The 24089-nt window shown below is 38.6% G+C and overlaps 3 non-coding genes across 3 annotated transcripts; 1 reads left to right on the forward strand and 2 right to left on the reverse strand.

Annotated features, from left to right (window-relative positions):
- Positions 1 to 1307: 1307 nt before the first annotated feature.
- TRNAG-UCC (transfer RNA glycine (anticodon UCC)) lies at positions 1308 to 1379 on the reverse strand. Its single transcript has one exon. It is a non-coding gene; the product is annotated as a tRNA-Gly (tRNA).
- A 4898-nt stretch (positions 1380 to 6277) lies between these two features.
- On the reverse strand, positions 6278 to 6349 carry TRNAG-UCC (transfer RNA glycine (anticodon UCC)). The gene has a single exon. It is a non-coding gene; the product is annotated as a tRNA-Gly (tRNA).
- Positions 6350 to 20283: 13934 nt separating this feature from the next.
- Positions 20284 to 20355, forward strand: TRNAG-UCC (transfer RNA glycine (anticodon UCC)). Its single transcript has one exon. It is a non-coding gene; the product is annotated as a tRNA-Gly (tRNA).
- The last annotated feature ends 3734 nt before the right edge of the window (positions 20356 to 24089 follow it).

Raw genomic sequence — 24089 nt, forward strand, 5'->3', positions numbered from 1 at the left:
GGCATTCTAACTAAAGCCTTTTCCACCAGGTTTTGGGAGGACGGTGATGATTCTACTGTGCTGCCCGCCCAGATAATATGTTCCAGCAGGATAATGTGACCTAACAACCTTGCTGGCATCGCAGATCAAGTTTCAACAGCAATTTTGGGCATCAGCTAATCTGGCAAGAGGTTGGCACACGGTATCAACCTGCAAATATCACCGAAAGGGATCGATATGGCGGTCTAGGTGTTCTCATCTGTGGAAGCGTTATCTTGGATGGATGTACACAACTCCAGATACTGGAACGCGGTACTGTAACCTGTGCACGCTAATGTACTGAGGTAATCCTTCCCCATGTGCATCTATTCAGAGGTGCCATTGGCCCCGAGTTCGTTTTTATGGATGATAACGCCACACCCCATCGCACTGCAGCTGTTAATATGCTTTTAGAAAGAGAGGATATTGTTCGTATGGAGTGGCCTGCCCATTTCCGCCGATCTAATTCTCATCGAACATATATGGGACTGCTCTAGGGAGACTCCTAGCGGAACGTCCACACCCACCAGAAAATGTTCATCAGCTGAAGATGGGACTGATAGAGGAATGGACGATGTCACCGCAAGAACTTAACAACATTGTTCTAAGTTTGGACAGGGGGTGCCAAGCCTGCATCGACATTAGGGGTAGCCATCTCTCCTACTGAGGACCACCTCTTCCCTTTGTTCCATCTTTGGCAGTGATGCATCTGTCTCATGGCAGCCAGTGCTATGTTGCCATTTTTGAATAAAGTCCCTCTTTACCGTTTTGTTTCCGTTGTTGTGGTTTCCTTCATCATTTCTGTACCTCACGAGGTTCCTTTGGTATGTTTTTCCCATATCCAGGCCACTCCTATGAGAAGCTACAGGTGAAACCTTACTGGTCCTTAAATTCTGCACACCAGTATAGGATTTAACAACCGTGGAGGATGTTCTGATGTGAAATCGCGGTATCGAAATTTAGTGTGAAAAAAAAAAATTATTGATTTCAGTGCACTTCAAATAAATGAGTTAATTCGTTTAAATGCAAATTATAGTTCAGAAAATGACTTCAGTGTAAACGTACATCCTAATTATTAAAGTTAAAAAAAAAAAAAAAAAAAAAACCAAGCTAATTTTAATATATATCAGCACACTAAGAAAAATACCTGCTGAGCCATTAGAAATGCAGATCTATCTATAATATTTAAATGTTTTGATATTAATTATCAACCAATAAAAAAATAACTAATCTATAAAATCATGAACAGATTTAAATATTTGTTAAAATGTTCTAAAATAAAAATGAACTGCGACGGCCGGGAATCGAACCCGGGTCAACTGCTTGGAAGGCAGCTATGCTAACCTCTATACCACCGTCGCTTGTTTCCATATTGCCTTCTTCCCTTTTAAGTCTATTAAGAAGCTTTCTTTCCAGTTCATTGACTTCCATCCAAACTGGTATATTTAACCTACTTTAAGACAACGCAAGATGTTAATGTGAGATTGAAGATAAAATTATCCGAAGAACTAACCGAATATCGATTTTGAGAGTTATCCTTTTATATAACCGGCATATTTAACTCCACAACGCGTATCAACATGCCTATTTAACTTCAACTCCACAATGATGTAAATTCAGTATGGACGTCTGATTACAGCCAACGATTTATATTAAGAATCTCTAGATTAACAAAATCGTAATTTTTACCACATTTTTACAGCTGAGGTGTTGCAGAAAGGAAGATGCATGGTTAATGAATTCATTAAATTCCCGGTATTAAATATTCGGAGGAACTGCTGTGCCGGTTCAGACTTACTGTTTTTTTCTCAATGTTTCTTATTTTTTATGATAGATTCGAGCACCTTCATGGTTAGCATATTTCTTTCGTGGTGAATGAGAATCGGAGTGTTTACTTTTGATATTCTTAAAAACGAATATCAAAATCTACTACGGACAGATCCTGCAATAGCTTAGAATTTTTTCTTTTAAATATGAGGAATCCCACACACATGAGATTAAGTTTGGATAATACTGGCTGAGAGTATTATAATACTCTCAGCAATGGAAGTCTGTGTTTCTTGGTCTTGATATTTATGTTCTTTTCTTAAAACAAAACGAAAGGATTAAGGGATTATGCAAATAAGGCAATAAAAGGACACCGTCTCGCTGCTTGTTAACACCGTGAACATAGTTAAATCTAATATATAGTCTGCTGTTCTCAGAAGAATTGAGCAATGAGAATTATTTCTCTCATGGTATAACACCTGATTACAATTTAAAATGTTTTCCTTCTTTCGAACCATGCGTTTTTATTGGACGTCAGGTGATTGGTATTCTGGCATAGTATTTAGGGTCAGGCACCACAGGTGGTTTCTCACGTCTGCGCCGTATATACTCTGTGATGGAATGCAGAACTACTGCAGAAGCCAGAAAAAAAGTGTAATGTCTGGTTTATGTAGTATTGTTTTTTGTTGTTTTTCGGAATCATTGCCCTTAGTAGGACCGTTCGTATTCTGCCACCACCACCATTCGGGTGGATGCGAGCCTCGCAGTCCCATATTTCTCTGGCTAGTCTCTGCTAGGGTCGCTTGAGCTTCCTGACAGAGATTTAAAAAAAAAAAAAAAAACAAAAAGGAAGAGATTGAAGTTTTTTTGTGGGAAGATAGTGAAGGCTGGTCAGACTGAGGGGAGACATTTAGGTTCACTGATGGGGCAGATGGACCACCCAAGCAAGACGAAGCAGGGATTAGGGGAAAGGGGGATAAAGTCACATTGATTACCAGAGGCTTGGGACTCTCTGAAATCCCGCGTTCCAGGGAACTCCAGCAATCCCACACCTGGAAAGGTTCCAGCAATAAAGTTCAATTATGTGAGTCTGGTTGGTTGTTTGTTCAGGTTAACCTTAGAAGGAGGTTGCAACTCCTGTACCGCAGCTTATGAATCTCTGTGTTCAGCAAATTTTCCCTTCTGTAGTAAATACTGCTTGAGCAAATTTCATTAAGGCGGTGTAGGATTCTTCGTTCTGGGGGAAGTAAGAATCCTTAATTGTGGGGGTTGCAATACGCCTCTGTAAACAGTCTAAGTCTGTAGTTATCATAGGCAAGACACTTGTAAACTAGATGACACCAGGACTCTACTTGTTCACAGAGGCGAAACGGGTCTGTTTCCACTCCAAGAGCAGTGAGTTTTTTTCTTGAAGGATCCATGGCCCGTGATGAGAAGGTAACGTGAGGGCCTGGTGAAAACCATGGCGGGGCTTTCCGGAAGGTGTAGTCAACGCTTGGAAAGGCTTTGCGGAAGGTGTAGTCAACGCTTGGAAGGGCTTTGCGGAAGGTGTAGTCAACGCTTGCAAGGGTTTTGCGGAAGGCGTAGTCAACGCTTGCAAGGGCTTTGCAGAAGGCGTAGTCAACACTTGGAAGGGCATCAGGTAAGATATAGCCGTTTCTTTTTATTTCACAAAGTGGCATAAAGCAGTTAAAGAGGGTTCGTTTGCTTTAGATTACGTTTGTGTTAAGCTAGAGCAATTAAGATTATTAAATAGTCACTTTTTTTGTATAACTGCAATTTCAAGGTAATGGCAATATATCTACCTACCTTGTTTGAAACTTTTACTGAGACTTGAGTTTGAATTTGTGATCCATAATCACTGAAGCCTAGGTTTCATATAGGTAGATATATTGCCATTACCTTGATTTCAAGGTAATGGCAATATATCTACCTACCTTGTTTGAAACTTTTACTGAGACTTGAGTTTGAATTTGTGATCCGTAATCACTGAAGCCTAGCAGTCGTCCCTGAGTGGTTGTGTTCGTATTCGAGAAAGTAGAGTATCTTATGGAGGATTCGACCACCACGGAAAGCCTGACGCAGCGGTTGAACAGAGAATCGTTGCTTTCCTTATTGAAGATGTTGGTTCGAATTGGTCTGCTACTAAGCTGTGTATTCTTTAATAGTTAATGAAAGATTGCTACATCCCCTCTTCATTCCGTTACTGCATGGATTGTATATGGATTGCGTTCCATTTCCTGAGAAGTGCTATTCTTGATTACTACTTTAAAATTTCTATGTGATGGGTACATCCGTGCATTTGTTGTTGTGGTTACAAAGTCCTTGACTTATCTTGATTGTGATTTTATCTGGTGAACGCAAAGTCGAATTTTTATGGTGAGGTAAACAGTTAAATATATTCTTGTAAGAAGGCCTATACTCTAATCAAGACCAACAGACATACGATCAGCTTTTAGTGCGAAATAACTGTTTCATTGATATATGAGCTAATGAACTTACATAATCTCAAAAATTGGGAGTATGATATTGATGCTGTGTATGATGTTATCAATACGCTGATAGACGATCCCTGGCCGTCTCCATGTGCTAGGAATGATAACAAAATAGTGGTAGTATTGTGGTAGATGGTGGGGTTGCCAGGAAAGCTAGCTGGAACCACCTTCTTTAATAAATAAATAAAAAAAGATGAAAGTAAGCTCTCGCTGACGCTGATGATACCCATGATTGAGACCAGCTATCGCCAACGATGTCTAAAAGTTTGAATATCTGAACAGCGTGATTGGACCATTCAAGCCTAGAAGAAAGGTGCCTTTTCCGATGAATCACGTGTCCTACTAAGCCGTGAGATGGTAATTGTAGAGTACGGCGACAAACTTCAGAGAGCAATCACTCCGATGGCCTCGTCCAACAGAAAGTACATTGTGGGTGATCAAGTGTACCCTTTTATGGTGACTGTCTTCCCGAATGGTACAGATGTATTCCAGCAATATAATTCCCCCTTGCCAAGTTGCTGGCATCGCTGGAGACGAAAGTGCCTTCTCGGTGATGCCTTGACACCGATTGATCGGATATGAATCCCATAGAATTACTTTTTTGGAATTACGTGGATCCACAGATCTGGGGTTAGGATCCTCCACGACATACTATCGAACATTTTCGGCACTCAATCTTAGCTAGCTGCATGGTACCTCCTAAAACGTTATGGAGTCCATTCCTAATCGGGTGTGGCGGTATTGGCAGAAACAGGGGGAACATACCCACTATTAGGTAAGCAGTGATAATAGTTTGACTGGACAGAGCAAAAAGATGAATGCTTTAGTTCTTTTGTGTCAGATCTCTTTCTCTCCTTGCGACTCTTTGATTCCGATTGGCATTTTCAAACAGTTCCACTTCACCTAATAGTGGGAAGGGAAAGTTAACATTAGTCTGTAATTTAATCTGCCGTTACGATAGAGTGCAGTGGACATCATCTATCTCCATCCGTTGTTCTCTGTGAACCCCGTCCTCAAAATAAATGTACATAGTTACATTACTGAATGACTGGTGTACACGAACGTGCACAGTTTTCTTTCGATGTATTCTTTGTAAGAATGGAAACCAGACAGTAATATTTAATTTCAAGTGATATTTAATTTCAAATATTAATTTCAAATATAGATTTAGCGAAACAGCGCATTTTAAATTCCTCAAAAGTTCAGAAAATTGATGGAATATAATAAATTCATAGGCAATGTCTACTGAATATAATGATATAGCCAATTCTTTAGTTATTTAATTTGGTGTTAGATTACAAGATTTAATATTTTTAAGTTCATTGTAAAATTTTATGGAACTTTTAGATTTTATATCTAAATTTTTATCGAAAGGATATTTAATATTCCTAAACAGATAATGCTGATTAAAACATATATTTGTTAAAACAAAACAAAAACAAAAACACAGAAAACACGCACAGTTTTATTATACTGGAAATTTTCTCATAATATACAAGAGCAGTGGTTGAAGGTTCTAATGTGAAAGACTTCAAATAAATGAGTTTAATTCGTTTATATTCAAAGTATCGTCCAGAAATCAACTTCAGAGTAAACTAATTATTAAAGTTTAAAATCTTTAAAGAAAAAAACATACTTAAAATTAATATTTTATAGAATGAATTACAAACATAAAAGCTCAAAGTGTTTTTAGAAGTACTCGGTTCATGCATATTATAGAAGTTTATATTGATGTAAACAAACATTTAGTTGCTTGAATTTGAAAATGTCTTAAACTATTAAAGTTTAAAAAAAATTTAGAAATATATAATTTAAACAGCTATAACAATTTAATAAATTAATAAACATATTAAGTAAAGTACCTAAAGAAGCATTAGAAATACAAATCTGTCTGTAATAATTAAATACTGTTATATTAATTTTAACCAGAAATTAACTGTTCTATGAAAATGAAAGAATTTAAATATTGGTTTAAATGTTCTGAAATAAAAATAACTTGCGACGGCCGGGAATCGAACCCGGGTCAACTGCTTGGAAGGCAGCTATGCTAACCTCTATACCACCGTCGCTTGCTTGCAACTTACCTCCTTTCCTCTTAAGTCTACAAACAAGCTTTCTTTACAGTTCATTGACCTCCATCCAAACTGGTATATTTAACCTATTTAAGACAACGCAAGATGTTAACGTGAGACTGAAGGGAAAATATAAAATTATCCGAACTAACAGAATACCGATTTCTTTCTCGTAATGAAAGTTATCCCTTCATATAACAAGCATATTTAATCCCAAATTGCATATCAACGTGAATATTTAACTCCACAATAACTATATGCTGAACCTCGCAATGCTGTAAACCCAGTATTGCCTGATTACAGGCCACGATTCATAATCTTAAGAATCTCGAGATTAACAAAATGGCAATTTTTACCACCTTGTTATAAGCTTGGTTACAGCTGCAGTGTTGCAGAAAGGAAGATCCATGGTTAATGAATTCATGAAATTGCAGGCATTGAACATTCGGAGGAACTCCTTTGCTGGTTCACACTCACTGTTTGTTTCTCGATGTTTCTTGTGTTTTATGACAGTTCGGAGCACCTTAAAGGTTTACATATTTTTTTGTAGGAAATGAAAATATTATTTCAGAAATGAGTATCACAACCTAAGACGAACAGATCCTGGAAAAGCTTAGAATTTGTTTTTTAAATATGAGGAATTTCACACACACATGCGGTAATATGAGATTCAGTTTGGATAATACTCTCAGTAGTGGATGTCTGTGTTTCTTGATCTTGTTGTATATATTCTTTTCTTAAAACGAAATGAGAGGATTAGAGGATTATGCAATTGATTTTCTTTCCTGACGAGGAAGACATCAGGTTTTTTTTTTTTTAATCGCTCAAGGTGGCATAAATCTATGCCACCATGTATCAGATTATGTTTGTGTCAAGTACCAGAGAAATTAAGATTATGAGCTTGCCAGTTTATTTTTGAATAAGCGTAATTTCAAGATAATGTCAGTATTTCTATCTACTTTGTGTGAAACAGTTTCCACCCTATTAAAGTGACAGCGAGGTAGAAAACACGAATTTGGCTGCTTACGTCTCAGACATCCAGGTTCTTGAGTGTGACTGTGAAACGACTTGTTAGCAGAACATTGGGAGATCAACCAAACCATATCGAGATAATAAAGAACTGATAAAAGACATACCAGTAATTACATATTACTGAATAAAATATATAAACGTGATCGATTTCTGCATCCTTTACCTATATAATTCCACGTTTCTATTCATATAATTCTCTCTGAAAATTCTATCTTAGTTGAATTCTGTAGTGGATTTTCTGATACTAAAAACCTAGTTTTGGGAAGAAAGCACAATGCTATCCTCGCCTGAGACCGATTAACTCAGTCACGTTGTCAAAAAGTTCTATAAAAATTCCTCACGGCATCGACGGGACTCGAATTCAACTATTTTTTCCATCCATGGGGAGGACGGCGATTCTTCCAACTGTGCTATCCACCAGGGCCACTTTGAATTAAATGTAGACTTCAAAGGTCTGCTCTTAAATTAATTGATATTAAATGGTCTGCTCTTAGAAGGAATATGTTTAAAGTCTTCTTCGCGTGTAAAAGATTAGCAACTGACCCTTTTTCTCGTGCGAAAATATTCAAGTGTCTCGGCTGATATATGTATAGATTCTTGAGTCAGATTAGAAGTGAGACTACGTATATTTGTGAAATAAACGAGGAAGCTTTTTGAGAATTTAAATATTTTCACAGATACGTTTTTCTATTAGTTTTACGGCCGAAAATTAATTCTGTCAGTAAATGGAGTTCGCTATGCCTCCACATTGGATGGAAATGCTTTGAATTCAAATCTCGTCAATGGCGAGAGGAAGTTCTGTGGTTTTTCACAAACTGGTTACGTTAGTTTGTCTCAGGAAAAGAATGTTTGGGTTTTAATTCTTGGAAGCTTGTTTTTCTTCCAGCAAACAGGCATATCGACCACAGAATACATGCAATTAAGAGATACAATATACTGACGCCTCATAGCCCTAGTTCCTTTGGTGTTTAACCCACCTACATATACGTATAACAGTAGATGAAGTTAAATCATATGAGCGACATGTAGGAATTAATGAAATTTTCGGAAACCGAGTACACACCACAAGAATATTCCCAGCAGCTTGTTACAACGTGGCCTCGAAAATATCCTCCCATACACACTACACGGATTCCTTCCAGTCTGCGGACACCCTTTTAGCACTCCACCCTCGAAATGTAAAGATTGGATCGCGCGATGACGCTTATTATAACCTCGAAAGACATCGCCCATACTTCTTGATGGAAGAAATGGAGTTTAAATGAACTTCGGGACTTTTTTTTTGGAAAACAATTTTTGGGGCAAATTGTGAGACAGATTAAGAGAACCAGTTTTACGAGTACGCGTTGCTTTATTATAAGAGAAGCAAAGCAGATTTTTGGCAAACGATTAAGAACACTATCAGAGCAGTAAGAGTCATCCGTATCACGTGTTTATGATTTGCTTAAATATTCTTTTAAATGATAATAACCGATTAACATAAAGTCCCAGTATATTCCTCTAAATCCACATCAAACGTTAATAAAAGATCTGTGAAAGACAAAAATTCTTAATGCTCTTGAATTATGTACTACCGCACTAATTGTACAACCCCTATTTTTGGCTGTTGTCTCCATATTATTAAATTCTTTATGGTCCTGAGTAGTTTTATTCTTCTCCTCTCCTTATTAAATCAATAGAACTTCCATTAAGTTCCAATTAATCATCTGCCAATTCAGGGAGGTCTCGTGAAAGTTTTTCTTATCTGGCACTTGGTATTCTACAAATTCAACCTCACAGTAGGGTTCGCACCGTATGCTGTGTTTTCTTTTTCTCAGTTGTTTGTGCAGTCGGGAAAAATCCATTTTTATACAATCGAATGAAACGCCTCCGAAAATTTCTTCAAAGTTTGATTATATTTCTTTGAAAGTTTGAAGTTTTTAGAGCACACTGAGGAATATAAGCACCTTGATTTTACAACATATATTTTATCCTGGTGAAAGAGAGAGAATGAATAATCCTTTGAAGCCACCAATACGATGGGCATCCTTATAAGGATGGTCTGTATCCCAACGGAATTTTCTACAAATGCCTTTTTTGTGCATAGAGATTGATTTCAGCAGACTGTGGGCTACGTGATTTATAAATAACAAATTTTATAAAAGAACACCAAGGAATGTTTATTGAAGTATTTTTAAATCTGAATGCATCATCATCATCGTGCAATTGATCAGGCTCAGGCCTTTTAAGACCTCTTCCGTTTTAGCTCTCCTGGGGGTGGTCTTAATCTCGCCATCGTTGTCTCGGTTAAATTAGAATTAAAACAGAATATTTTGAGAATAATTTTAAATAACTGTATTCATTGAAAAATACCTTTCTTAAAGGTTAATAAACTCTTTATAAATTCATATAAAAACTTAAAAATGTTGATTATGAAGATGTAATGAATTTTGGATTGTTCTTAGGCACTTAAACTCAGGCAAAGATGTCATTTTATCTCTATAATTATTGCAAATTTTTCATATAAGCGCAAATGATTAACAGCATCGGCATATTAATGAACTTATTTGTTTGTGCACATTTACATGTAGGATTCTATATCTAGAGCAGTGTGCCTCGATGATAAATAAAGCGTGGCTCTCATAAATATAAAACTTCTCCATGCAGCTTTCTTGACACGTATTCTTAAAACGAAAGTGCTTACAAAGACAGCGAACTTAAAGAAGTGCATTACCTACCTATTTCGTGGATGAAAGACGAAAGCCCAACCGTGACTGCCTGTAATGTTCGACGACAAAGATTAATGAGGCGTTGAGAGAAAATCTAATTTAAAGGGACTACGTTTACAACAAACTTAGGAGAACTGCAAAAAGTTTATTGGAAAAATCGAAAAATTATTCCTCTCTTCAGAAAGGGAACAAACCACAGCAAAAGCCGAGTTGCAGCGAGGTCTATTTGAAATAAAAGCTTTTCAGCTTTATAAATTCTTATTTTCACAATGAGAACTCATCAAACATTTTAAGGTGTGTTGAAAATATCTTCTGTGGAGCACCAACAGCAGCAAGTTTAAAAGAATTCATTGAACTAATCGAAGAAAGCCTCCACGAAAGATTGCGACGTAGGATCTCATTAAGAGAAACGCTGTCCAAAATTCTGAAAATGTTTTTGATCACGTACGCTTGCAGAACGCTGTCTTCCAGAAGATAAGAAATAAAAGAATTAAACCATATATTAAGAAACAATAGCATTCGCGATTTGGAAGACTAGGATATAGCGAAACAGCATGAGTTCATCGATGCACATTTGGTGTGATCAATGAAAGCTGCCGGTGGCAGTGTAATAGTGTGGGAAGTGTTTTCGTGGTACGCATTGGACCACTTCCCTTGATAACAGTGCATTTCACGGGTTATCTGAAAATTGTTTTCCGCACGGCTATAGTATGTTCATCTGGGAATTGATTTTTGCAACAGATAATGTGCCCTGTCTCATGGCCAGAATTGTACAGGAAAGGTTCCAGGAATACGAATCCATCCTACAACTGTAGTGGTCGTTCCAGTTACCAAATTGCAGTTCAATCAAGCACCTATGAGATGAGCTGAACGAGTTCTTTGAAGTTGAGATCTGTAACCAACCGATTTGCAACGACACTAGGAGGCAATTAAGTTGACAAAGACCACGATCCCTATGGCACCATTTCGACACCTCCGTGAGTCTATGCCACGATTATAACTGAGAAATGAAAGACGGGAGTTATTTCCATATTATCCATACCCTGCTAAATATTGAAAATAATAATAATAAAATATAAAAATTTAAAAAAGCTGCACATGGCACTTCATGATATCGTATTGGACATCTCTCTAAAATATTAAGCAGTATAAGATGAAGCACAGTTGGTATAATCACCGTCCTCCCCACACCGGATGGAAAAGACCCGAGTTCGAATCCCGTCAGTGACGAGAAACTTTTATGGGTCTTTTTCACAATATGGCTAAGTTATTGGGTCTCAGGGTACATGGTTTTTTTCTCATAGAGACTGGGGTTTTTCGTACAGAAAACAGCAAATCAATCACAGAACACACCCAATTTACAGATATATTGTACACAGTGCATTATGGCCTAAGTTGCTGACCCGCCTATAATCCTACAACAACAGCAACTACTAGATGCACTGCGATATATATTTACTGGGGTTCTTAACGTTGCTATTATGTCGATACGAAATGGTTACTGAAACGCTGAGCAAGGAAGTTAAAGGAAAATTAAAAGCTTTTTCATACCTTTTACTTAAGGGAAGTTAATTATAGCATCAGTCAGAATTACGCGTGCTCTGCAGTTAATTTAAATTATGTTATTGATCAAGAAACTCGAAGGGATTTCCACTAACTTGATCGATGGGAGTTAGTCTTTATCTCCTGCACTGTGGGAAAACATTCTCGCCGATGTAAGTAATTAGCAACCATTCGTAGTCATTATAATGACATATTCCAGTTGGCATTTCTCAAGTAAAACGTCCCTTTAATCTACATGCTTGCTGTCTGCTTTAATTAAGAACAAGTGGAATGGAAACTGCACACACACACACACACATACAAAGGAGATGTTCGATACTCCAGTTAATACTCCGTGCTTTAATTTTCTATCTGAAGTCACACAAGAAGGGGCATTTCAAAAGAAATTGATTATTAATTTCTGTAAGACTTGTTCTGTTTATGGCAGGGCAGTGCCATTGCGTCCTTCACTTGATTAACTTCATTTTCAGGAAAAGCAAAATCAAAAATATGATTTCAAAAGTGTTCTCTAAATATGTAGGTCGATCGTTTAATTCGTGGAATGGCAGCACCACTGTACGTAGTATGAGTGCTATGAAGAGACTGTGAGAGAACGTCAGAGTCTTACAGAGACAAATGGTTGAAAAAAGCTGCAATTTTGAAGTGGCAGAGTTAAAAATCAAGAATCTCGTACAACGCAGAACTTTAAAATGAATTTCTGATCGTTGAATTCCAAACTAATCAACTGATTAGTAACAAAATCACATAATTTGCTTACTCTCACAGTCTTTATAACACCCATATGACGACTAACACAATAGTGAATTATAAGACTTTGCTTAGTCATCAAGTCTTCTATTATGCAGCTCATAAAACAAATCATACATCAAAACAGGCTGCTTTGCAGCTACCGAATAAGAAACAACATCAGAAAAAAAAGACTTCGAGAAGACTTTCCTTTTCGTCAAGAAAAGATCGACCAATACCTATCCCCTGACGTGCTATTTCATCATCATCAGTAATTCAGTCTTGTGACTGGTGAATTCCTGTGATGAGCTTTCTCCACCATTGTCTCTCGTATGCCGCTTGTTTTAATTCCTCAAAATTTCGAAGACCTGCTTCATCCAGTAATGTCCCGATGAAGGTATTTTTTCGTCTTCTCCTAAGGCGTTTTCTCTCCACAGTCTCCGCCATTGCACCAAGAAGCAAACCGCCATGTCGAATTGCGTGGCCCACCCATTTGAGTCCCGTTGAACTTATTTTACCTAGAATTTTCCTTTGCTCTTGACGACGTCTTAATACTTCCACATTTGACATTTTCTCAGTTCATTTAATTTTTACATCCTGCGCCAGCACCACATTTCGAAGGCCTCAGGGCTCCTTTTGTCTCTCTTTGTGAGAATCCATGTCTCTGTTGCATATAGTACCACTGACCAGATATATGTCATTATTATCTTCTTCTAATATCCTGTGACATCTTATTCAGTGTAATGGATGAAAGTTTATTCTTGAAAGATTGTTTTGCCATTGCAATTTTGGATTGAATCTCAATTAGACATGAAATGTCCTGTGCAAATAACTGCCCCAGGTACCTAAAGTGCTCTACCTGTTCTAATCTTACTTCATCGATCTCAATGCGGAAGGGAATTGACCTTTTACCAATCATCGTTGCCTTTATTTTCATCACGTTTATCTTCATTCCGTACTTCAGCGCTTGCTTATTTAGTCTTCTGATAATTTTTTGCAGCCTAGCAAGGAACCTGCTAGTATGGCCTGATCATCTGCAAATTTAATAGCCAATGCGTACTTTTCAGCTATTTTAACGGCCCACTTCTTACTCCCAAGTGCCTCCTTTATTATCACTTCGGGAAAAGCATTGAACAATCCGGGCAAAAGTAAGAAAGCTTTTTCACTCACACTTATCATCGCATTTTTCTTTTATATAAGTCACAGATTAGTCCAATAATCTTCTTCTTGCACCCAATTTTCTCAAGCAATGGGAACAGTTCTCTCCAGTTACTCTATCAAACGCCCTTGCGTAGTTCACAAAAAAAAAGGAAAGAGGTTTCTTCCAGTGTTATACATTTTCTCTCCCAGCACTCTCAACGATCCAGTAGCATCTCTCGTCGATCTGCCTCTGCGAAAACTGCACCGTGAGTCATCCTCTAATTGTTCAATAAGACTCTCCATCTCTTTGATAACTTGCCGCAGAATCTTGGATGATTGATGGGGATTATGGTTGATGTGCAGAATTTCTCCAGTCAACGCTTATTCTTGTATATCTTCTTTATCAGTTCAAATAATGCTTTCTTCAGATTTTTTCCACTGCATTTTAAAAGCTTTGCAGGTATGTTGTTAATTCCTGGTGCTTTGTTATTCTTGATCTTCTAGTGCCGTATTCCCCATGTGTATGTGCTTGAATCTTCATGAAGTTATTCAACCTATCTCCTCTATCTTTCCTTCTGTTCTTCGAAATTCAGTGCTGTCATTCCCTTTTTATCCCGCGCTGCTTTCGTTTGAATTCCACTACTCTTTCCCGTTAACTCTCTGATTTTTCCATGCGCCAAGCCAAGTCCACCCGACCTTGTTATTCAAACGCTTCAATCTCTTGACTGTTCTCTTCCCACCACTGTTCTTTTGCCTTCCTACATTTCCTATCAGTTTAATTCTTCAATCTACGATAGTTCCTTTGATCATCATTGTTTTTTGGCCTTTTAGTCTCCTCCGCTTATGCTATCTAGAATTTAAATAAACTCCAGATGGAAAAGTCCCAATTAGATGTGGTGTTCCATGACTTTAAATCTGTATATTTTAAGGATTCTTTAGGGCATAAAAGTCTGATTGTCAGAATTCTAATTTTATTTGCCTGAAACCAGTTGTTCCAAGTTATCAACACATCTCATTCATTCTACATTTGTTGGAGTTAGGCAAAAAGCAGTGTCATCAACGTTTTTTTCCAGAGGAGATAATCCTTATAATATAATAACATTAAGAATTTTTGAAGCTAACAGCTAAGAAATGCGAATTTCTTATCTCTCAGTATGGGCGTTATTAATACAGTACTACATAAGAAAGTTCGTTCTTGGGTGGATCTTTAAATAAGCATCAATCACAGTGGCTGTGATTGTCTGGATTACGAGGTAAACTACATCCATCCAGCGAGATAAGCCTACTAAGTTCTCATATTAGAAACTTATCAGAGAAGGGGAACAAAATACATATGCATAGATGACCTCATGCTCGATCAGCCGTTGCTGAATTACTTCCATTGACCTCGTTTCATTTCCTCGGTTGCCTCCATTATTTTTGTGAAAACGTTTGAAGATTACAAGAGTCATTTTTAACGGTGCCAATGAGAAGTGGAGGTAATTTTCGGTGTTTTATAATGAACATATTTCATGGTATCGTGAGCAAAATCTTCTAAGAAATTATTTACAGTAAAGTGCGAAATATAGACCTATTAGATTTGATTGTGAAAATGAAGACATCAGCGAAGGTTGACTGGATGGTCAAGAATCAATTTGTGTATCGAGCATGGTCGGAAGCCACAAAAAAGCAAAGCTTTTATTCCCAATCATTAATAGCAAAACACAGTTTCATATATTTCGTTTCTCCGCATCCCCCATATTGCCCATTCGTTTCTCCAATCAGTACACAGCAACGAGAATAATATCCAGTGTTTCAGCTGCAATATACGGTAGGTGAATAGCCTATATCATAGGCATGAAAATATAAATAATAATTTACGTGTTTCTATTCGTCCGATTTTAATGAAAGTTGGAATCACGCGACAAATCTTCCTGGAAAAGCCAAATGTAACATGTCATGAAAATTCATAGACTGGATAGTTTGTGAGAAAAGTTCAATAGGAAGCTTACGCCCAGAAATACTGAAAAATCAAAATCAAGAACGAAACCGCAGGAATTCAAAGCTACTGTGAATCACAATAGAAGGTTCAATAGGCAGAAAATGATTCAATAATTCAATTTAGACCAAAAAAGATCCATTTCAACTGAATTATGTGGCAGAAGTTAAATAATCTGGGATTTTACAATCATATGCGGATACAAAAGCCATTTGTTTCTGTAAAAAAATCCAAAAATTCGACTTGAGTGGTGGGGTATTCCCAGCGCCAAGACCGGACCGTGGAACGGTGGAAAAAAGATTATGTAGTCTAACGCGTCTCATTTGCACTATTCAGCATAAATGGTAGAGTGAAAGTGTGGCAAGAACCTCGTGAAGCCATGCATCCAGACTGTCTTGTCACTACTGAAGCTGCTGGCTGTGGTATTATGGTATAGGTTATGTTCTGTGGGTATTGGCTGAGCGCGCTCATACGGTTAGATGGCCCTATTACCTCCACTGAATATCGTTCTGTCGTATTCGACCACCTTCACCTGCAGTTCTTCGTTTTTACCAGGATTGTGATGGATTCTTTCAAGACGATAATGGAACGGTCCATCGAGCAAAAATTGCATTTGAATGGTTGGAGGAATATTCTAAAGATTTCCAGAATCTACCCAGACCGCTGAATTCTGCAGAATTTGAATTCAGATGAAAATGCCTGAGATATGTTGAAAAGGGCACTCGGCTTCGCAGTTTTCTGCTGACCAAAGTACAGCAGCTGACAAGTACCCTGATGGACGAATGATGAAATTTAGAGCTGGACTCTCCCTCAGACATCTATTGCAATCCACGCTATGACGGGTACGGGTAGTAATTCGGTCAAAAGGCTACCCTCGTAGGTAATCAACAATGGTTTCTAATTATTTGGAGAGAAAGTGTAAAATGATATACTTCCAAAATAATCTCAATATTTTCAGTTTTGTTTTCTACACCCACAGCATTTAACTTGCTCTAATTACTAACCATAATATATGAAAATATATTTCCCATTAACCATTAACCATCTGACTCCTTAAGTTTCTTACTAACCAGTTAAGAAATTGGTGCACGTGAACGCACGTTTATAAAAATTAGAGAGTGTGCGTGTGTGCCAAATAACTGGATATCAGATCTTCTAGAATCCAACGCAGGATATGCCCTCAGAATGTTGTATTATAAATAAAAAATAGATCTTTAGTTTATTCAAACTTTTGCATGAAATCTTCCCAAAGACAAATACCATGAGTTAAAAAGCTATCTGGGAATCGAACAGACAATACATATTGGCAAATTTATCAGGCGAAAAAACAAATGCAAGCATTGGGCTCTAAATTGATTTCTCCCTTAGCCTCCAGGAGGGAGTTGAAATAAAGACAATAAGAAGATAATTGGATGCCAAAAATTCATTGAGGAACTTCTCCCTTATGATGTGCTTCTTATGGGTCTATTAATTGGGATTAACTATCTGAAAAGATAAATGTACTTACAAATTGCGCTGAAGAATTCTTTCTGGAAATATAATTATTATTGACGATTTAAGTAGAGTAATCCTTTACGGTTTAGTAGATTTATAACCGCGAAGTAATGTGGTGTGTTTTATGATGGAATGACTAGCCGATATTTTATGTCATTAATTAAGAACTGATTTCCAGCTTCTTGGATAATTAATAACTTGATAAATTTACTTATTATTTATGCCCATAAAGCACAGAGTTCCTGTTCCCAGTTCATTTTGATTAATTAATTTTGAAAAAAAATACATTTTTTCAGGCTTATCTCTCTTTGGCTGGTAGATGCATGCACGCAATTTATTATCACAACAAGAGATTAAACAAGTTGGGAATTTAAACAGTGATTATGTTCGGTGTGATGTCGGAAAAGACATTCAATTTTATTGGTTTTACACACACTGGAGAAAAATATTCATAATGGTATTTTTGGATGTTATAAATAATTTCCAGTGAAAAGTTGAATCGCGTTTAGATTCACCGATTATTATGGAGATTGAATGTCCAAGCAGTTATGAGGTGTCAATGTATCATGCCCTTAAACTGTGTGTATTCTACCTTCGGTCAACAAAAAAGTAGATAATAAAATAGATTATACGTTTTCCTCCTCACGCAGGTAAAACATTCAAACTGTCAGCCTCAACTACATGCGGAGACAACTAGTTCCAATCCTTAACACCTCGCTACAGTCCTCAACATCTGCCCAACTTTTCTAGATCCTGTCTCAGGCTCTAGTCTAGAGGTATGAAAACCCTAAGAGATTCACAGTAAAACATCCTCCATGCCAAAACACTGCCATCACCTTCCTGTTCTATTTGACCAGGACATCGCAGTGATTTCGCTCCGCAGTTTGTTGCCTTACCTTCCATCTACCTTCTGCACAGCAGCGTAGCAGACAACAAGATTCATCCGAAAAGGCAACTTTTTTCAATCGTCAATGGTCCAAACATGCCGTTTAGACGCAAAGTTTAGGCTTTGCTGGTGATGGGTTGCCGTAAAGATGGGTACCTTGAACAAGGCGCCTGTTCCAAAGGCCAATATGGAGGAGAGTTCTTTGGACAGTGCTCTCGGAAACACTTCTGGGCGTCTCCTGGTTAAAATCCATGGTCAAAATGCCATAGTGCCAAAATGTTTTATTAAGGCGCCACCGGTGATTTTCCACATCTGCGCCCATTTTCCACATCTCTTGTGAATAAATAAAGTACACTGTAAAACCCATAAAGAGCGTAGTGTGTTGTATGTGTAGTATTGTGCTGTGCTCTGGTTACTTGGCCGAAGGGCCCTTAGTGAGACTCTTCGTTCTCCGCCACCACCACTGGGAGGTTAGCCAAACTTTCCACCATACTCTGACTGTTCTCTGCCGGGGTCGCCTTGGATTCCTGTTGGAGAACAAAAAAATAAGTAATTAAGAGAGCGAACAGGGAAATAACAAAGAAGTGGGTCAGAATGAAGTTTAAAAAGGCCATAAAGAAAGGTCATAAAGAAAGGACTAGCCCCAGAGAGTAAAGTCATGGGAGACACGTGCCCCATTAAAATAGCCCGAAATCCCCTTATGGAGGGAATCACTCGTACCCCTGCAGGGGTTTGCAAATAATCCTACCGGGTAGTGTTTACGTTTTCTTATATATAAGACCAAGTTAAGGGTGCGGCTTCGTTCGTCCCCTATACTCATAATCTAATTTGGATAAAAATAATCTGGATATTAGAGGAGTCAGTGAATTGTTCATTCTGCTTTCATACCGGTGCTCTTGAATGCCACTGCTGTTGGTTTAAAGATAGAGGTTTGATGTTAATGGGTAAATTTAGACATGCCCGATGTTGAGCCTAACCTAAGGCTTGTGATGGAGCTCACACAGGATGGCGTCATTCGAGTATAGATCTTCATCACGCCTTGTAACCTTGGAATGATATTAATCTATGGAATGCTACAGTGCAACTGTCTGAATATTTCTTCTGTGATTTTCACATCGGTATTGAAACACAATGCCTAAATTCCGTGAGAGCTAGATAATGATACTCACCTTGCAATAAGAGGTGTTCCGTGCTCAAACGGGCACATAATGTACCAGTTTAAGCACGGGTACGTTACGTGCTCCCAAGTTTCAGGTTGTCCTTAATTACGGAAAGGATTCTGCTTAACCCCCGCACTCCAAGATTGGTTAGCTTTTGCTCAAACGGACCATGTCCTGTGAGTAGAAATGTCACTTGCAGACTCGGTGAGAACGAGGGAGAAAGCCGAAGACTTAAGCTAACAGCAGAAGAGAGAAACAGTTTTGTAACGGCACCCTCGGTGGTGCTGTCCCAAGAGTCCTGTCAGATTTCATGCAACTTTTGCATAATTCGTTTTCGTTCCCTTTTGGAGTTGCTACCTAGATCCAGGTTTATGTTCAATGTCTCGGTTGGCTTCCCTTTCTTGAGCCACTATAAAACGCCTCTTTTAACTACCTCTAGAATAAAAGGCCAGATAGTCAGGTAGGACCTGCAGAGTAGGCATGCTCACTGTCCGGTAAGTTCCAGTAATCGTGAGGAGCATCTCTTTGTATTGATTCTGACTTCTTTTTGTTCCAGTCCATGGTAGCTCTGGTGTACCACACTGCCGGTTAATTTTTTAATGATTGTTAATTGCTTAATTTTTTTAAAGAACTCTGAAGAGTTCCTTTAAAAAATAAGTTTTGACATAAGTGGCGGATCATATTTTAGAAAAAAATTCAACATTGAGTCATTGGATAAAATTGTCTTCCTGCGATTCCTTTGTCTAAGTTGGATAACAGGATAGATACCCAAAAATGGCAAATAAACTTTTTTTTTTTAAATGAGCCTTTATAAACTGTTAATTCGATTGCAAATAATAACTATTGAGATGACACGCTTTGTTATGTCACACTCTTCTTGACGTGCAGCAATCAAACTTCGGATGTGGCTTTGTTTTTTCGATCGATCATGTGGAACTTGTACGATGATAAAATTGATGCAAAAACACCTCAGAAATTGATGCAATAAACGTGTTCCTGTTTTGATAATGTTCTTAGAATAATCTTCTGCCATTCCTTCCACCGTTATAGGATATTAATAAGCAAGAAGGGAGTTTAATCCCTTTACACCAACATTCGCTCACTGCTAATGACAACGACCTACTGCTGTAGTCTTTCAAGCTGAAAATTGTTATCAGACGTTGCTCACAGCTGATGTCAGGAGAGTTCATCAACCTGACAGAAATATTTCCCTTTAAGGAAGAATAAGGAAATGATTTCATCAAGTGACGGTGGTATAGAGGTTAGCATAGTTGCCTTCCAAGCAGTTGACCCGGGTTCGATTCCCGGCCGTCGCATTTTTTTTTTCCTATTTGAAATAAAAAAAAGAAATTCATAACTTACAAGAACATCAAAAATTAAATATTCTTCTAAAGTAAGTTAAATACAATTTTTTGTTGTTGATGTGTAAATTAACTGTTTAAAAATTTTATAGAATGAAATATCCTCTTGAGGAACTTTATTCTTTCAGCTATACCGAATAATTTTTCGCTTTGTTTTTGCAATCCCATTTCACTCCAAATTACTTTCAAAACTATTTACAGGGGTAGCCTTCCTAATAACAAATTTCCACATAAAAATAATGCTTATTACGTATCAATAATAACCACTATAGAGTACTATCTTGTACTTCTCGGGTACCTCCTTCCTCCAAAATAAATCTATTACACAGTTATAAACCATTCTTCCTTGGTCTGCTCTTCTACATGTCACCTTATCAATTCTCCCTTCTTTATCTACTACACTCCCTAAATATCTGAAACCATCCACTTCTGTCTTCTTTCCCTCAATAAAGACATTAATCCCCTCCTCCCTCCTCCCCTTCCTTCCTTCCTTGTCATTCTCAACTTTAAATTGTATCTCTCTTTGCCTACTGCACCTACCGTTTCACCTACTTCTGCTCCTCCTCCCCATCTCCGCAAATCAAAAAAATAATCAGCAAACCTCATCATTTTAATTTTTTCTGTTCCAGTCCTTTCCTCAACTGCATTTTCTATTCTATCCATTACTAGTACGAACGGTAGAGGTGAGGGTGCACTACCCTGTCTCAGTTTATTATTAACTCCAAACCAGGCTGTTCCCAACCGCTGTTTTCACACGCTTTGAGTCTCTCTCTCTGTATAGACTCTCTGTTTAACCATATACCAGAAGTTGGGCATCCATGTAATCCTTTTCACGCTCCTGTCATGGGTTCAGGAATACTGGACGGGTGTTCGCTAAATTTCTTCCCGGCCTATCACCCTGACCGAAATAGAGAAAGCCTTACAGGATATGAAGGGGTGGAAGTCTTCGGGGTCCAGATGGCCCTTCGGTAGATCTGTGCAACGCTTACAGTAAAATCATTTTCCAGCATGTACAGCAGTGTTTTCGGATTTCTTTTCACAGCAGTTTCTAATTGATGTCTATATAATATCTTTATTGCAATCACTGACAGAAGAATTTATAAAATCGAGACCTGTATTTATAAAAAAAGGGTGGTTACCCCTACGATTTAGCAATAAGCCGTTCCTCCTCCCATGGCGGCACACGTGTCGCTGTAAGAACCGGTAAATACGAGACTGCTGGTTCGTGACATGCGGTCCATAAGAAGTGTCTGATCGACATGGACAAGGAAGGTGATTTTACAGATTTAGAAAAAGGAATGATTATCGGGAACTGCTTGAAGAGTGGTAGTATTGCGGAAACTGCGAACCTTGCCCCATGATTACGGCCCTCTACCGTCAACGATGTTTACATTTTGCATGTAAACAGTGTCATTCAAGAATGGAAAAGAGTTATCATTTTCCAATGAATCACATTTCTTGATGTTAGATAGAGGTTTCGGCGACTCTCCCATATCCTGGTCAAACAGAAATAAACACAGTTTGTGGCAACGTTTTGGTATGGAGCCTCCATACCCCTATACTAACGGCCTCCGTAGCCGAGTGGGCAGGAGCGGGAGTGCAGTAGCACACGCTCTTTGAGTAGACCGGGGTTCAAGCCCCTGCCTGCTGAATACGGTCGATCTGCCAACCCGCACTGGACCAGCGTGGCAGATTATGGTTCATTTCCCTCAGCATGAATTGTTGAGGAGGCTTCCATCCTGCAGTGGGTTGATAATGGCTGCACTTTACTTTACTTTTACCCCTATACTGAACTCTGAATGCTAAAAACTGTATCCATTCTGGATGATTAGGTACACACCTCTTTGTGGTGACTGTCTTCCCGGATGGCACAAATGTGTTCCAACTGGATAATGCGCCCTGCCAAGTTGTCCGAGAATGGTTCACCAAAAATGAAATGCTTCCAAGTGCTAACTTGGTCGCCAGATTCATCAGATAAGAATCCCATAGAACGTCTCTAGGATTGTTTGCCTGGTACCACAGATCTGGCTTTTGGATTCTCCACAGAAACTCTGTAAAATGTCAGAAATGCGTGTAGTGTTAGGTTTGTGCAGTGTGTGTGTGTGTGTTGTTACTGGCCACTTTGTCACCAGGAAGGCAATCACCTGGAAAGCCAGCCCAATATCCATCAACACCACGGAGAAGTGAGCCACAACTAAGGGTACCCCCAACCACCAGAAGATGGGTCCCTACAATCTTTGCGTGTCCCAGGAAAACCGCACCCACAGATGTCCAAACAGAAAGAAAATAAATTAAATTAAATTAAACAATAAATAAAATTTAAAAAAATAAAAAAATAGGAAAGGAAAAAATAAAAAAGGGTAAAATAAATTCAAATAAAATAAAGGAAAATTAATATAAAAATATCAAAAAAGAAATAGAAGGCGAGTGTGATTGTGCATTTTGAAACGGTTTAGATTAAAACAAGGATGCTGTAACGCATATGATACGATGGCAGGTGAAGTCAGTCTCTGGAGCTGTTGATAGACATTTTGCAGGAGGTTAAGTTCGTTCCTTGTTGTTCTTGCGATTATGATAGACTCGAGAACAGTTACTTTCTTTTGGTGAAAACAGCAGATATGAATTATAGTGGACATAGTGGACATAGTGTTATTGTTATACGGTTCCCGTGGTTTCCCACAAATCCGCGTTAAATACTCTGTTAACATAGCAAAGCCAGTCAGTGTGGGTTATGTGTGAGTAGTGTATTGTTTGCGTTGTTTGACTGGTCTCTTCGTCACTGGGAGGCGTGATCACCAGGAAGGAGCCTCCCAGCATCCGTCCACTGGCATGAGGAGCCGGACCAGGGAGTAAAAGACATCTGACGGGCCGTCCACACTCCTGCAGGAGAGAGAGTGGGGAGGGCCAAGGAAAGAGCAGAGAAGAGACAGGAAAGTGGAAGACAGAGAAGATAGCAGGGGATGACAGAGTGTAGGGATTCCCCCAGGGCGAAAAGGAGCAGGAAAAGTGCTAGGTGCAGTTGTGGGAGTCCTGGAGAAGGACTGTGGGTAGGAAGAAGAGGATAGGTAAAGTCCAAATTAAAGAGTCCAGGATCGTCACAATGGAGAATCACGGAGTGGCGTCGACAGGGCTGGCCGCAATTTGCAGTTTCATGTCTGGAAGTTTCCGGTGCTGGGTATCAGTTGCTGTCTAGAGGAGGTTATCCAGGAGTAGTGTTCGGGAGTTGCAGGTGATGCCAGCGACGACGAAAGACCTCGTTGGCATAACTGGTCAGTGCAAGGAAGGCATCATTAGATTGCAATAACTTGGTTTCTGGCCGAAGTGATGTAGTGTGGAGGTCTAGGAGTAGTTGGATTCTTAGATCTAAGTATACGTTGCATGAGTGCATCACGTGATCCCAGTCTTCAGGTTCTCCGCAGGTACAGAGGGCATCCTCGACTAGGCCGAACTCTAGAAGGCGTCTCTTGAAGGACCCGTGGCCAGTTAATAGGAAGGAAGCATAGACGTTAGGGAAGAACCAAGTGGAACGTTGTTTGTTGATGTAGGTTACCTCAGGAAGGAAAAGTTTAGTAGTTGCACCAGTTGTGGAGTTATTCCAGTGGGTTTGCCATAGGTTTATCAATTCTAGCCACACACGTTTATGTTCCTGTTTGATGTCGGTATCGGTACGGGTTTGAATAGTGAGGAAT

Source organism: Mastigoproctus giganteus, chromosome 5 (assembly GCF_048544385.1).
Source record: "Mastigoproctus giganteus isolate SK-2022 chromosome 5, ASM4854438v1, whole genome shotgun sequence".
In the NCBI taxonomy this organism is placed as follows: Eukaryota; Metazoa; Arthropoda; class Arachnida; order Uropygi; family Thelyphonidae; genus Mastigoproctus; species Mastigoproctus giganteus.